This window comes from Hemitrygon akajei, chromosome 2 (assembly GCF_048418815.1).
Source record: "Hemitrygon akajei chromosome 2, sHemAka1.3, whole genome shotgun sequence".
NCBI classification, from domain to species: domain Eukaryota; kingdom Metazoa; phylum Chordata; class Chondrichthyes; order Myliobatiformes; family Dasyatidae; genus Hemitrygon; species Hemitrygon akajei.
This window is the reverse complement of record NC_133125.1, coordinates 23,124,874-23,139,040: the sequence shown is the minus strand read 5'-3', so window position 1 is coordinate 23,139,040 and position 14,167 is coordinate 23,124,874. Positions and strand designations below refer to the sequence as shown.

The 14,167-nt window shown below is 38.1% G+C and overlaps 1 protein-coding gene across 13 annotated transcripts in view; it reads right to left on the bottom strand.

The window, feature by feature from the left end:
• Positions 1-14,167, bottom strand: part of apc (APC regulator of WNT signaling pathway) — a 204,572-nt gene that overhangs the window by 126,289 nt on the left and 64,116 nt on the right. Inside the window, exon 1 of one of the 13 annotated variants that reach the window (XM_073068380.1) lies at positions 11,127-11,250. The exons of the other annotated variants lie outside the window; for them this stretch is intronic. The gene's annotated coding sequence lies outside the window, so the exon portion shown is untranslated. Of the gene's footprint in view, positions 1-11,126; positions 11,251-14,167 lie in introns of those variants that run through there. 13 annotated transcript variants of the gene reach the window in all.

The following is a 14,167-nucleotide window of genomic DNA, read 5'->3' as shown; positions in this document are numbered from 1 at the left end:
TGCAATAAAGCCTAATAATACACTGATTTTCTTAGCTTGCTGCAACATCAACGTGCTAACTTTGTATAACAATACCAAAATCCCTCTCCACAGTAGAATTGAGAGGTACCACAACAACAACCTCTTACTCAATGTCAGCAGGACCAAGGAGCTAATTATTGACTTCAGGAGGAGGAAACTGGAGATCCATGAGCCAGTCCTCATCGGGGGATCAGAAGTGGAGAATGTCAGCAACTATAAATTCCTCAGTGTTATATCAGAGGACTTGTCCTGGTCCCAGCATATAGATGCAACTACGAAGAAATTCCTGAGAAATTTGCGAAGATTCAATATGACATCTAAAACTTCAACAAACTTCTATAAATGTGTGGTGGAGAGTACATTGACTAGCTGGATCACAGCCTGGTAAGGAAACATCAATTCCCTTGAACAGAAAATTGTACAAAAAGTAATGTATATAGCCCAGAACATATACATGGGCATATACATGGGTAAAGCCCTCCCCACCACTGATCACATCTATATGAAACACTGTTGCATCAGGGACTCCCACCATGGAAGACATGTTCTCTTCTCATGGCTGCCATCAGGAAGAACGTATGGGAGACTCAGGACTCACACCATCCGGTTCAAGAACAGTTATTATCCCTCAACCATCAGGCTCTTGAACCAGAGGTGATAACTTCACTCACCCCATCACTGAACTGTTTCCACAACCTATGGACTCGCTTTCAAGGACTCAACTCAAGTTCGATATTTATTACTTACTTATTTATTGTTCTTTCTTTTCCCACAGTACTATATTTGTCAACATGGAGCAGACAGCAAGTTTGTAAAACTGGTGGAAACAAAGGATGCTGGGAATCAAGAGTGTGAAGTGGGACAGGTGGCAGTACCTAATACATTGCCCTAGCTAATTTCTCCCCAGTGTGATGAACTGTATAAACTGGCAGGATGAAACACAAGTCGCATAAGTAGCACTGAAGCACTGTGTGGACACTCCATCGATAATGTTAATGCTATACTAATGCGTTCCTCAACTAAATCTTTCAATGTGACCTTCAATTCCTTTCACTTACAAGCTTATCTAGACTTCCCTCAAAAGCAGCTATGCCTTTCAACTCAACCAATTCCTCTGATAGCAAGCTCAACATTCACATCACTATCTAAAGTTTTGTACAATTATCCATCCAATCCCAATATTGTTAAAAGATAAAAGGAACTCACAAGGTAACCGACTAGACAAAGATCTTGAATTGTGCTGTTCCATGCAGACTATAGAAAACGAAGCAGAAGCATGTCTTACAATTCACTAATGGCCAAGAAACCTATAGTTTGGTCAATGTGACAAATGAGTAATGAAGTAACATGATGCCAATGGGAGTACAGCAGTTAGCCAGTCAGTAACTGATCATTCATTTGCAACAATATAAAATGGAAATAAAGAATAGCAAGTATGAAAACTGACACTGGGGTGGAAAGAGTCAACCTAGTCAGTCAGACTTATCTGTGTTCATGGCTGACTGAATGATCATATACTTCAACTGCTGGTTATGTTGAGATATCCGAGCAGAGCAGTTTAAGTGATATGTGATAAGCCCATAAGATACAGGAGCAGGAGGAGGCCATTTGGCCCATCAAGTCTGCTCTGCCATTCAATCACGGGCTGGTCCAATTCTTCTAGTCATCCCCACTCCCCTGTCTTCACCCCAGACCCTTTGATGCCCTGGCTAATCAAGAACCTATCTATCTCTGCCTTAAACGCACCCAATGACTTGGCCTCCTCAGCCACTCGTGGCAACAAATTCCAGATTTACTGCCCTCTGACTGAAGTAATTTCTCTGCATCTCTGTTCTAAATGGATGTGCTTCAATCCTGAAGTTGTGCCCTCTTGTCCTAGCCTCCCCTACCATGGGAAATAACTTTGCCATATCTAATCTGTTCAGGCCTTTTAACATTCAGAATGTTTCAATGAAATCCGTTTTATTCTCCTAAACTCCAGGGAATACAGCCCAAGAGCTGCCAGACGTTTCTCATATGGCAACCCTTTCATTCCTGGAATCATTCTTGCGATTCTTCTCTGAACCCTCTCCAATGTCAGTATATCCTTTCTAAAATAAGCAGCCCAAAACTGCACACAAATCTCTAAGTGTGGTCTTACCAGTGCCTTATAGAGCCTCAATATCCTATCCTTGCTCTTATATTCTATACCTCTAGAAATGAATGCCAACAATGCAATCACCTTCTTCACCACCAACTCAACCTGGAGGTTAACCTTTAGAGTATCTTGCACGAGGACTCCCAAGTCCCTTTGCATCTCTGCATTTTGAATTCTCTCCCCTTCTAAATAATAGTCTGCCCATTTATTTCTTCCACTAAAGTGCATGATCATACACTTCCCTATATCCCACTTCATTTGCCATTTCTTTGCCCATTCCCCTATACTATCTAAGTCTCTCTGCAGGCTCTCTGTTCCCTCAACACTACCCGCTCTTCCACCTATCTTTGCATTAAGAAGAGGGACGCCTCACGTCTTAATAAGCTGGTAAGGAAGGCGGGCTCTGTCGTGGGCAAAGTACTGGAGAGTTTAACATCGGTAGCTGAGCGAAGGGCGCTGAGTAGGCTACAGTCAATTATGGATAACTCTGAACATCCTCTACATAGCACCATCCAGAGACAGAGAAGCAGTTTCAGCGACAGGTTACTATCGATGCAATGCTCCTCAGACAGGATGAAGAGGTCAATACTCCCCAATGCCATTAGGCTTTACAATTCTACCGCCAGGACTTAAGAACTTTTTAAAGCTATTATTAATGCTTTTTGAGATGGTGATTTAGATGCATATCATATTTTTTTTTTACTGAGTTAAGTATTGTATGTAATTAGTTTTGCTACAACAAGTGTATGGGACATTGGAAAAAAGTTGAATTTCCCCATGGGGATGAATAAAGTATCTATCTATCTATCTATCATCGGCAAATTTAGCCACAAATCCATTAATCCCATCATCCATATCATTGACATACATCATAAAAAGCAGTGGTCCCAACCCCAGTCCCTGTGGAACTCCACTGAACCAACCAACCAGAATAGCATCCCTTTATTCCCACTCTGTTTTCTGCCGATCAGCCAATGGTTCACCCATACTAGTAACTCCTTTGTAATTCCATGGAATCTTATCTGCTAAGCAGCCGCATGTGCGGCACCTTGTCAAACGACTTCTGAAAATCCAAATAAATCACATCTACTGCACCTCCTTTGTCAGCCCTGCTTGTAACTTCCTCAAAAAATTGTAGTAGGTTAGTCAGGCTGGATTTTCCTTTCAGGAAACCATGCTGGCTTTGGCCTATTTTGTCTTGTGTCTCCAGGTACTCAGTAATCTCATCCCTAACAATCGATTCCAAGAACTTCCCAACCACTGATGTCAGGCTAACAGGTCTATAGTTTCCTTTCTACTGCCTCCCACCCTTTTTAAATAGCGGAGTAACATTTACAATTTTCCAGTCATCGGGTACAATGCCAGAATCTATCAATTCTTGAAAGATCATTGTTAATGCCTCCGCAATCTCTCCTGCTACTTCCTTCAGAACCTGAAGGTACATTCCATCAGGTCCACCCTTAGACCATTAAGCTTCCTGACCACCTTCTAATCATAATTTTCACTGCACATACTTCACTTCTCTGACACTCTTGAATGTCCAGTATATTGCAGATGTCTTCCACTGTGGATACAAAATACGCATTAAGTTCCTCTGCCATCTCTGCGTCTCTCATTACAATATCTCCAGCATCATTTTCTATTGATCCTATATCTACCCTCAACTCTCTTTTACCCTTTATATACAGTACTTAAAAAAGCTTCTAGTACCTGCTTTGATATTAGTCACCTGCTTCCTTTCATAATTCATCTTTTCCTTCCTAATGACCTTCTTTGTTTTCCTTCTGCAAATTTTTAAAAGCTTCCCAATCCTCTATCTTGCCACAAGCTTTGGCTTCCTTGTATGACCTCTCTTTTGCTTTTACTTTGGCTCTGACTTCACTTGTCAGCCACAGTAGTGTCCTTCTTCCATTTAAACATTTCTTCCTATTTGGAATATCTCTGTCTTGTACTTTCCTCTTTTTTCGCAGGAACTCCAGCTATTGCTGCTCTGCTGTCCTTTCTGCTAGTGACCCTTTCCAGTCAACTTTGGCCATCAGATAGTACGAATGTCTTTACAGAAAGGTTTAATTTGCAACAGAATAAATTCATTGTTTTACAGTATCCTCGTTGTCCATCTTAGAAATGGCAACGCCAATGTTCCAAGGGACAGAAGTCTTTGAAAGACTATGTGTGCCATTTTTTCATCTCTTTCCCCACTTGACCATCCTAAAACACTGGCCTTTCATTTTAATTTTCTCCTCATTCAACTTTTAAAAAACAGTTGGATCACCTTTCTACTTTCTCTTTTCAAGAGGATAGGGTCATCCTTTCCAGAAATGGCAAAGTAAGAAAACTTCAATCTTGTCAAAAATATCATAAATCAAAGGATTGTGGAAATTACAATTTTCAGCAAAGGAAGAACAAGGCATTGATAAGAAAAGAGAAAGAAAAAAAAATTAGACTTCCATCAACATGGGAGGAGGTAAAAAGGAAAAGGTACCAAGCGTTAATGTGGTCCTTTATAGACTCTAACAGGAAAATTAAATTGGGGGATAAGAAACTGGCAAAGAAATGCATTTGCCTCCTAAAAGACTCAGAAGGCATCTTGGAGACAGGACAGCTGTTCTAAAATAAAACTCAAGGATGTTGGGGATCATTCTGGGTTTCTGAAGTTATGGATAACATAATTATGGATTAACTAACATAAGAACCAGTCTTCAAGAAATAAAATCCGGACATAATTTAACTTCCAAATGATAGTTAGAAGTTACCAGCTAATGAAACCAATCATTCTGATTCTGTTCCATTGAAACTACATAAAGACAGACAACAGATAGATGAATGTTCTGAAGCAACACACCCTAAATGCTGGAGGAACTCAGCAGGTCAGGCAGCATCTATGGAAATGAGTAAGAAGTCAACATTTCAGGCCAAGACCCTCCTTCAGGACTGGAAAGGAAGGAGGGAAAGGAGGAGAGCTAGGTGATAGGTGAATCCAGGTGAGTAGGAAAGTTAAAGGGCTGTAAAGGAAGGAATCTGGAAAGGAAGGAGAGTGGACAATAGGAGAAGGGGGTGGGGGGAAACAGTGGGAGATTCTTTTTAAAAAAGATAAAGGATTCATAGGCTATGGTAGAGGAACCAAAATGTATCTGTACAAGTATCAATGAAAGTTATTGCATAGGTTCAACAGGATATTTGACCTTTTATTATAAAATGATTTCAATTATGTATTCTGGTGACAGGAAATACAGCCAAAAAAGTATAGCAAACTGATCCCTGGGAAAGACAAATGAGGAAGTTAAAGCCTGAGAGATCATCTCATTGATACTGATAATTCATATGGAGTTTGACAGTGTATATACAGAGTTGATGTTTCTGTTGGCTGGTGTTGCTGCAACCTGCAGTAATAGTCTCAACGTATTAACCATTCAGTACAGGGATGAGAAAAAAGAAATCCTCACCAAGGGGAATTCACTACCTGGATTCCTAATTGCTGTATAATTAAGATAATATTCAGTACATTTGAAATAAAGAAAATCATAGGCTTAATGAAAGCTTATATCATTCAATTCTACTACTTCAGAAATAAACATTGCAGTAACTTGTATTCAATAATTTATTCATTTGTACATGAAGATGTCTCTGTTTTTTCACCCCATTTTGATTTTTACTTTTCTTTGAAATGTTCATGCTTATCTGTGTAATATTTCATGTAGAAGGCCCTAACTAAATCAAAGTAAAGTACTCCCTCTCTATTATGTACTTGGAAGGGTAAGAGCCATAACAGTGTGAGGAGAAAACATGTATATAGATTGGAAAGTCAAGGATCCAAGACCATCAAAGTGAGAAGAATGGTGGCTGTGAAGGGCCTACTGAGACTTTTAGTAGTCAGCTAGCTTCATGAGGTGAAGCTGCTGGTCCAGTGGGCTATTCCTGAGCTGAATTAAACCAAGTGCTGGGGCAGTACATCCTTTTTACTAGGAATGAGAGGTGCATAACATGTCTTCTCCGTTTTCAGCCCATCAGTGATGAGTAGTTTCCTACTCACTCATTGTTCAAGAAAAAATAGCACTTGCTTCTCAAAAGGATCCATAAAATAAGATTAACAGAATTTTAAGTATAACATGCAATCGAAGTTTAACTTATTCACCTAACCCCCTTCATTATTAAATCCCTCCACCCCTTAAATCCAGGAAAATTGTAGTGCAATGTACAAAAGAGATGTTTAAATACTTTTGTAAATATGGCTTATCTGGTGTACCATATGCAGAATTTCCAATCAGTCTTAGTTAATCCACAAAATTCAAAAAAATATTCAATATACACTGCCAATCAATTGCTAGCTAAAAATAGAAACCTAACGATCACTATAATTGTGATTTACTGTATTTTTACTAAAATTTCATGAAACAATACATACATTAGTCATAGACATTTTAGATTCTAAGTATAATTCTGAATCGAAGCCTCTTATCTGTTTAGAAAAGCTCCTATGTTTTAGTATATGACTAAACTATGAATCATACACAAGATGAGACTGCTGAAAATGAATCACTCAAATCATTTAGTGTTGCAATTTAAACAGAAATCTGAAAGGGTCATGCCAATTAGATATGAAAATGCAAACTACAAATTTTATGTCATTGTAAAACACTTTGTAATTAATATAAAATCCATAAAATTTCCAAGATTCTTGCACTAAAAATCTAAACCCTGCTTCAATCAAGCTGCAGTATCCACACAAATAGGATATACTTATATGTATTGTCAAACACCACATATACCAAACGAATGGGTGTAATAGTCAATTGGACACACATTCTTTAGAACGAGATTATGTTACCAATATTCTCTAGTACAATGAAATGGACAAAGAATGGTCTCAACCTGAAACGTCAAAACGTCATTTTGCTCCAAAGATGCTGCCAGGCCTACTGAGTTCCTCCAATAGTTTGCTTTTTTGCTCCACATTGCAGCATCTAGTGTCTCGAAGAACAGTTCATTTGATCAAATGTTTAGGTTTTAAGAATTAAGTAAGTTTTAATTCTTTGATGCTAAACTAACAAGGCACCATCTTCATGTAACTTTCAGAATTAGTAGTCCTCCAAGGATACTCGATTATAGAGAGGGAAACTTAACTGAAAGTTACATGCAAAACAATTCCTCCAGTTCTATTTCAATGGCTTCCTTTATCAGGCGGTCCCAAAAGCCAATGGCACGGCACAGTAGCTTTGTGCTGAAGTCAATCCTATGGACACTGTGAATGCCCAGGAAAAGTGGAAAAGAATTTTAACAAAGGTCTCACTCTAAGAAAGAACAGGAATTTGAATGCAAACAAGGTGGGGCAGCGGAAACCTGATTGATGAGGACTAACCAATCAGGAGGGATGGACCACAGGGGTATAAATACCACCAGACTAGACATGCCTAGGCATCATTCCTGATGAAGATGGCAGAGTTTGTCATTGAAACATCAGTTATAATCAATACCTATATCTGGCTGGAAGCCTGATAAGAGTTTATTCATCATATACGACAGGAAAGCTCCAGATCCTTTATAACAAATAAAAGATTCAGATGCCATCATAACTCATAATCAGATGATTTGGCTGGGTTTTCTAAACATATCAATTATTCAACATCAAAATAGATACAAAAAGAAAAAATACAGACATTAGAGAGACTGTAGAAATCTGGATCAACACAAAATGCAGGAGGAACTCAGTGGGTCAGGCAGCAACATTGGGGGGAAATGAATAGTCAATGTTTTGGGCATGAACCTTCATCAGGACTAAATATGCAAATGCAAAAAATGAAAGAAAATAATAACAATGAATTTGGGGAAAATAACCCTTTATAACAAATAGTTAGAAAAGAACTTAATAATCTGGCTGCAAATTGTACTAATAGCATGTCCAGTTGGGGCATTATTTCTCTATAAACAGCTGAACTACGTCAACATTCCAGGATGTGGTTATAATAGCCATTGGCACCTCTTTTGTATATCACACCATATACACAAGGGCATCAATAAACCACACTATCGATAATAAATAGCATTGAAATTATAAAAAGGATTGAAAGGATGTAAACATAATGGAAGATTCACTAGCAGGCAAAGAACTTACATTGTGAAGCATTATTCTAAATTTTAAAAGTATAAGGATTCAAAAAGGCTTCCATAGTGTCCTTATCCCTTGGACAGCATCATGCATCAAAAGCTCGGTTCCATCAAGTGGAGAATCACAGGTTTGAAGCCTAATGTCAGTAAGGTGTGAAACTTTAACATAAGGCCAAATCTGTTCATTCAGATGGAGGGGTGAGGTAAAGGAGCAGTTCTCCCATAATTTCTGGTGAATATTCTTCTCTCTCAAAAATGTACCACTGAAGAATAACTAATAATTATTATTCTGTGGTTTATGCTGTGGGACAAATCTCACAAAATTATACTATCACTTTGAACAGTAAGTTTATCAAAGGGTACACCAGAATATAGATCAGTTAGTTATGAGTGGAAAAAAGGGCAGATCCAGTTTAATCCAAGAGGCATGAGGCACTGCACTTGTGAAATACAAGAGAAATTGATACAGTTAACAGCAGGACGCTTAATAGCACTACTATACTCTGCATGTCCTGGCTGGTGAGAGACCTTCATGAAGGTGGCTTCTATCAAAAAGGACCCTCACCATTCAGGACATGCCTATTTTCATGATCATTAATCAGGTACAGGAGCCTGAAGTCATAGACTCTGTGTTTTAGGAACAGCTTCTTCACCTTCACCATTAGACTTCTGAGTTGTCCATGAACCCATGGACACTACTTCATTATTTTACTCTTTTGGTGCATTTTAATATATACTCTTATTGTAATTTAGAGGATTTTTTTAAGCATTCCATTGTCTTGCTGCCACAAAACATATTTCACACACTGAAAATGGCCATGCAAGTAGATAGGGAGATCAGACTTAAAGCGCCAATGTCACTCTTGTATCTATAGCATACTTACGTTCAATGCCAGAGATATAGAGTATAGGAACCAGGAAGTTAAACCTTGGTTGGGCTGCACTTGGGAGTATTGAATGCAGCTCTGGTTACAGAAAGGATGTTGAGGTTGAGGCATCAGAAGTACTTTACCAGAATGCAGCCTGGAATAGAGGGTATTGGCTATATAAAAAAAGGTTGGAAAACTTAAGATTTGTTTCCTCTGCACCACTGGACACCGGAGGGGAGACTTGATAGAGGTTTACATAAAAGGTTTACATGAAAGACATAGATAGGATAAGCAGAGTCCTTTTTTCAAAGGTGGAAATATCAAATACAAAGATTACACTTTAAGGAGAGGCAGAAAATTAAAGTAGATTTTAAGATTTTTTTTGTTACAGACAGGATAGATGCCTGGAACACACGACCAGGAATGGTAGAGGAAGCAGATACGATAATGGCATTCAAGCTGTATTTAGAAAGGCACATGAATATGCAAGGAATGATGATGTGCAGGCAAAAAGGATTAGTTTAATTTGGCATCATACTCAGCACAGATGCCATGGGCTGAAGGGCCTGTTCTAGTTTTGTGTTTTGTTCTACCAAAGAATGAATGCTCCAGGGGAACATGGTAAATACTACTGCAATACTGGGAAGGAGACATATCCCCAAATAATTTACAGCTGTATTTAATAATATCTTCATTGACCTAGCAAATCTATATATTCAGGTATAATCTGCAATTCTTTAATGTCTGCTGTAAACCTTCCACTAAAAATAATACAGGTCACTATTTTGCATTTTCATATCACAAATCCAACCAAGGTAAACTGGGATTCTCAAGAATAGCAAACATATAGAATTACTGCAAATTTATTTTGGTGACTTCTTCAACAAAAATTAAATGAAATTATATACACTGTAAAAGTCAGAAATGAGTAAAATTTAACCTTGAATTTAAAAACAGCTTCAGTATAAACCAGCAAAATGTTATTATGTACTGTACATACAATATCTTTACATTCCCTTGTAGGTGCATATGAACATTCTCCATTTTAAAATATTGCAATCCTAAAATGTCTGGGGGAAAAGGTTTATGGCATTCATGCATGTGTGCACACGGCAACCAGATTATAGTGTTCTGTGTGTTGTCGCTGACATGCGGTGAGGAAAATCCCATTTGTTTTAAATGACAGTTCATAAATAATTTAACAAGATTTTTCTGAACATGTAGTTGAAATCACAGATTTCAGCTGAGCTATTGTGCTTTTGATAAAGAAATTATAATAGTTGCTTTTCTCTGTATTAAAATAAACCTCATGATGCAGTTTAGTTTGACGAGCAAAGCTTTGTTTAATTTCAAATAACCTAGCATGAAAGACTTTTTCCTTTATAACATACTGAACCAGAGGTTCCCAGATATCTTTAAGTCAGCAATGCAGCAATTTAGCTCTCGTGCAGCTTTCTGAGTACAGGATGCAGTCAATAAAAAAAAACACTATTCAGCAGCTATAAAGATATATTAAAAGACAATATGAATACAGAAAATATTAAAAACAATTATAAACAGAAATGCCAAACATGAAAGAATAGGCATTTGCAATTTAGCCAAATGCAGCATCAAGATCCAACGTGAAAATCTGCATCGTACTCTCTCAAGCTTATTCTAAAATTAAGCTAATTGCTTTCCTCTTTATTCCTAAAATATACACCAGGACTTTATTTATTATGTGTCCTTACAATTTTTTTTATTTCATTCTAGTTTCTTCAGTTACTGTCTTCTGCTTAAGCTCCAACATCAATGCTGTTGGACTACAATGCCTCCTTCTTTCCAAACCCTCCCTTTCAGAGCAGGAAAGGCTGATGCGCACAAAATAAAGCTTTTTTCTAACCTCATGCCACAACACATCCATTTAACAGCAAGTACAAATACATGATACAATTACATAGCTGACTGACAATAAAACACAATAATTCTCTTTTTTTTAAAAAACTGATTTCACCTACCCCATTTCTGAAGCAGCATATACCTCCATTTTTTCCACCCTTCCCCGTGTTAAATCACAATACAGCCATTCCAGTCACATGCTCGCTTAGTCATCCAATCGTTTTGCAGACAGCCTCCTTTAGTTCTGGAGGATATTTGGTGGCCTTCATCCAGAAGATTACACAGCTGCTTCCCATAGTCAATTAAATTCCTGTCTGTAGAGGTTGCATGCTGTAGCAGATGACTGGCACACAGCCAATAGGTCCAGTCAGCTAGAAGGTCACACCAGCTGTCACCAAGGCTCGGAAATGGCAGCAATTTACAAAATGAAAATCACAGTGAGCATAGTTTAAATCAGCTATAAGCAACCTTCTCTCATCATGACAAAACACATGTTAGACCACTAAGATAGTATTTCATGTGGTTTAATATCTGATATAGCAAAATAAAAACTTGCTTTTACAATGAGGTTGTAGAAGGTACAGTTGATTTTTGAGCTAATGTCTCAGGACATCTAGAATTTCACAGCAGGAAGCAGACTAGAAACAATCTATACATTTCTGATAAATCAAGTCAAGAGGAATCAGTATCTTTTAAGACAAAAGTGTTAGGTCAGAATGAGAAAACCTTATAGTTAATGTATTGAAGTGCCAAAGAGCTAATATTCTGAAGGCAAATTCTCCACAAATGCAGAAAATAATGCAATATTGGATTCTTGTAATTCCTGATAAAAAGACAGTACAAAGAAACAATTTGTGCATCTTCATACAGTGGCATGCAAAAGTTTTGGCACCCCTGGTCAAAATTTCTGTTACTATGAATAGTTAAGTGAGTAGAAGATGAACTGATCTCCAAAAGTCATAAAGTTAAAGATGAAACATTCTTTTCAAAATTTTAAGCAAGATTAGTGTAGTATTTTTGTTTTGTACAATTTTAGAGTGGGGGAAAAAAGGAAAGGAGCACCATACAAAAGTTTGGGCACCCCAAGAGACTTGAGCTCTCAGATCACTTTTACCAAGGTCTCAGACCTTAATTAGCTTGTTAGGGCTATGGCTTGTTCACAGTCATCGTTAGGAAAGGCCAGGTGATGCAAATTTCAAAGCTTTATAAATACACTGACTCCTCAAACCTTGTCCCAACAATCAGCAGCCATGGACTCCTCTAAGCAGCTGCCTAGTACTCTGAAAATTAAAATAAATGATGCCCACAAAGTAGGAGAAGGCCATAAGAAGATAGCAAAGCGTTTTCAGGTAGACGTTTCCTCAGTTCGTAATGTAATTACGAAATGGCAGTTAACAGGAACAGTGGAGGTCAAGTTAAGGTCTGGCAGATCAAGAAAACTTTCCGAGAGAACTGCTCGCAGGATTGCTAGAAAGGCAATCAAAACCCCCATTTGACTGCAAAACATCTTCAGGAAGATTTAGTAGATTCTGGAGCAGTGGTGCACTGTTCTACTGTGCAGCGACACCTGCACAAATACAACCTTTATGGAAGAGTCATCGAAAGTCATCCCTGTATCCTCACCACAAAATTCAGCATCAGAAGTTTGCAAAGGAACATCTAAACAAGCCTGATGCATTTTGTAAACAAGTCCCGTGGACTGATGAAGTTAAAATAGAACTTCTTGGCCGCAATGAGCAAAGGTATATTTGGAGAAAGAAAGAGTGCAGAATTTCATGAAAAGAACCCCTCTCCAACTGTTAAACACGGGGATGGATTGATCGTGCTTTGGGCTTGTGTTGCAGCCAGTGGCATAGGGAACATTTCACTGGTAGTAGGAAGAATGAATTCAATTAAATACTAGCAAATTCTGGAAGCAAACATCACACCATCTGTAAAAAAGCTGAAGATGGAAAGAACAGGATAATGATCCTAAACACACCTCAAAATCTACAATGGACTACCTCAAGTGGTGCAAGCTGAAGGTTTTGCCATGGCCCTCACAGTCCCACGACCTAAACATCATCAAAAATCTGTGGATAGACCTCAAAAGAGCAGTGCATGCAAGACAGCCCAAAAATCTCACAGAACTAGAAGCCTTTTGCAAGTAAGAATGGGTGAAAATCCCCCAAACAAGAATTGAAAGACTCTTAGCTGGCTACAGAAAGCGTTTACAAGCTGTGATACTTGTCAAAGGGGATGTTAATAAGTACCGACCATGCAAGGTGCCCAAAATTTTGCTTCGGGCCCTTTTCCTTTTTTGTTATTTTGAAACTGTAAAAGATGAAAATAAAAAAAAGTAATCTTGTTTAAAATATTAAAGAAATGTGTCCTCTTTATCTTTATGCCTTTTGGAAATCAGGTCATCTTTTACTCGCTTAGCTATTCACGGTAACAGAAATTTTGACCAGGGGTGCCCAAACTTTTGCATGCCACTGTACATTCAAATATTTTCAAGAATCAAAAAAAAAAGTAAAAATGTGAATTGAATTCATTAATTGCCATAAATAAACAATACACAATCTATGCCTATATTCTTTGATGTATGGACCTTTCTGTCAATAGCCTCCCAGTCATAAAATGATATTTAAAACCTACTTCTGTCTAAACTTCTAATCACAGATCTTCCATTTGTTTACATGGTTAGTGCCAAATTATACCTGATTACACTCCTATGAAACACCTTTGGATCGTTTATTGCTCTCAGCCCAGTGTGCCCATGCCAGCCATCAAGTACCCATCTGTACTAATCCCATTTTCTAACACTCTATCTGTAATTTCCCGATATTTCAAGAGCTCATCTAAATACTTAAATGTTGTGAGAGTACACACTCCACCACTTCTCAGGCAGTGCATACCAAATTTCAACCATCATTTGAGCAAAAAAAAAATTCTCAAAACCCCTCCGTCGGTCCTACCATTCATCTTGAACCTATGGCCTCAGTTACAGATATCCCTGAAAGGAGAAAGTTTCTCATTATCTGCTCTATACTCATTACTCTATATAGTCCAAACAAACCTTCTCCTCAACCCCCACATTACCTTCAGTCTTTACCTCCCAACAAAATAAACCCAGCCTATCAAGTCTCACCAAATACCTGAAACTCATCATGTCAGACAT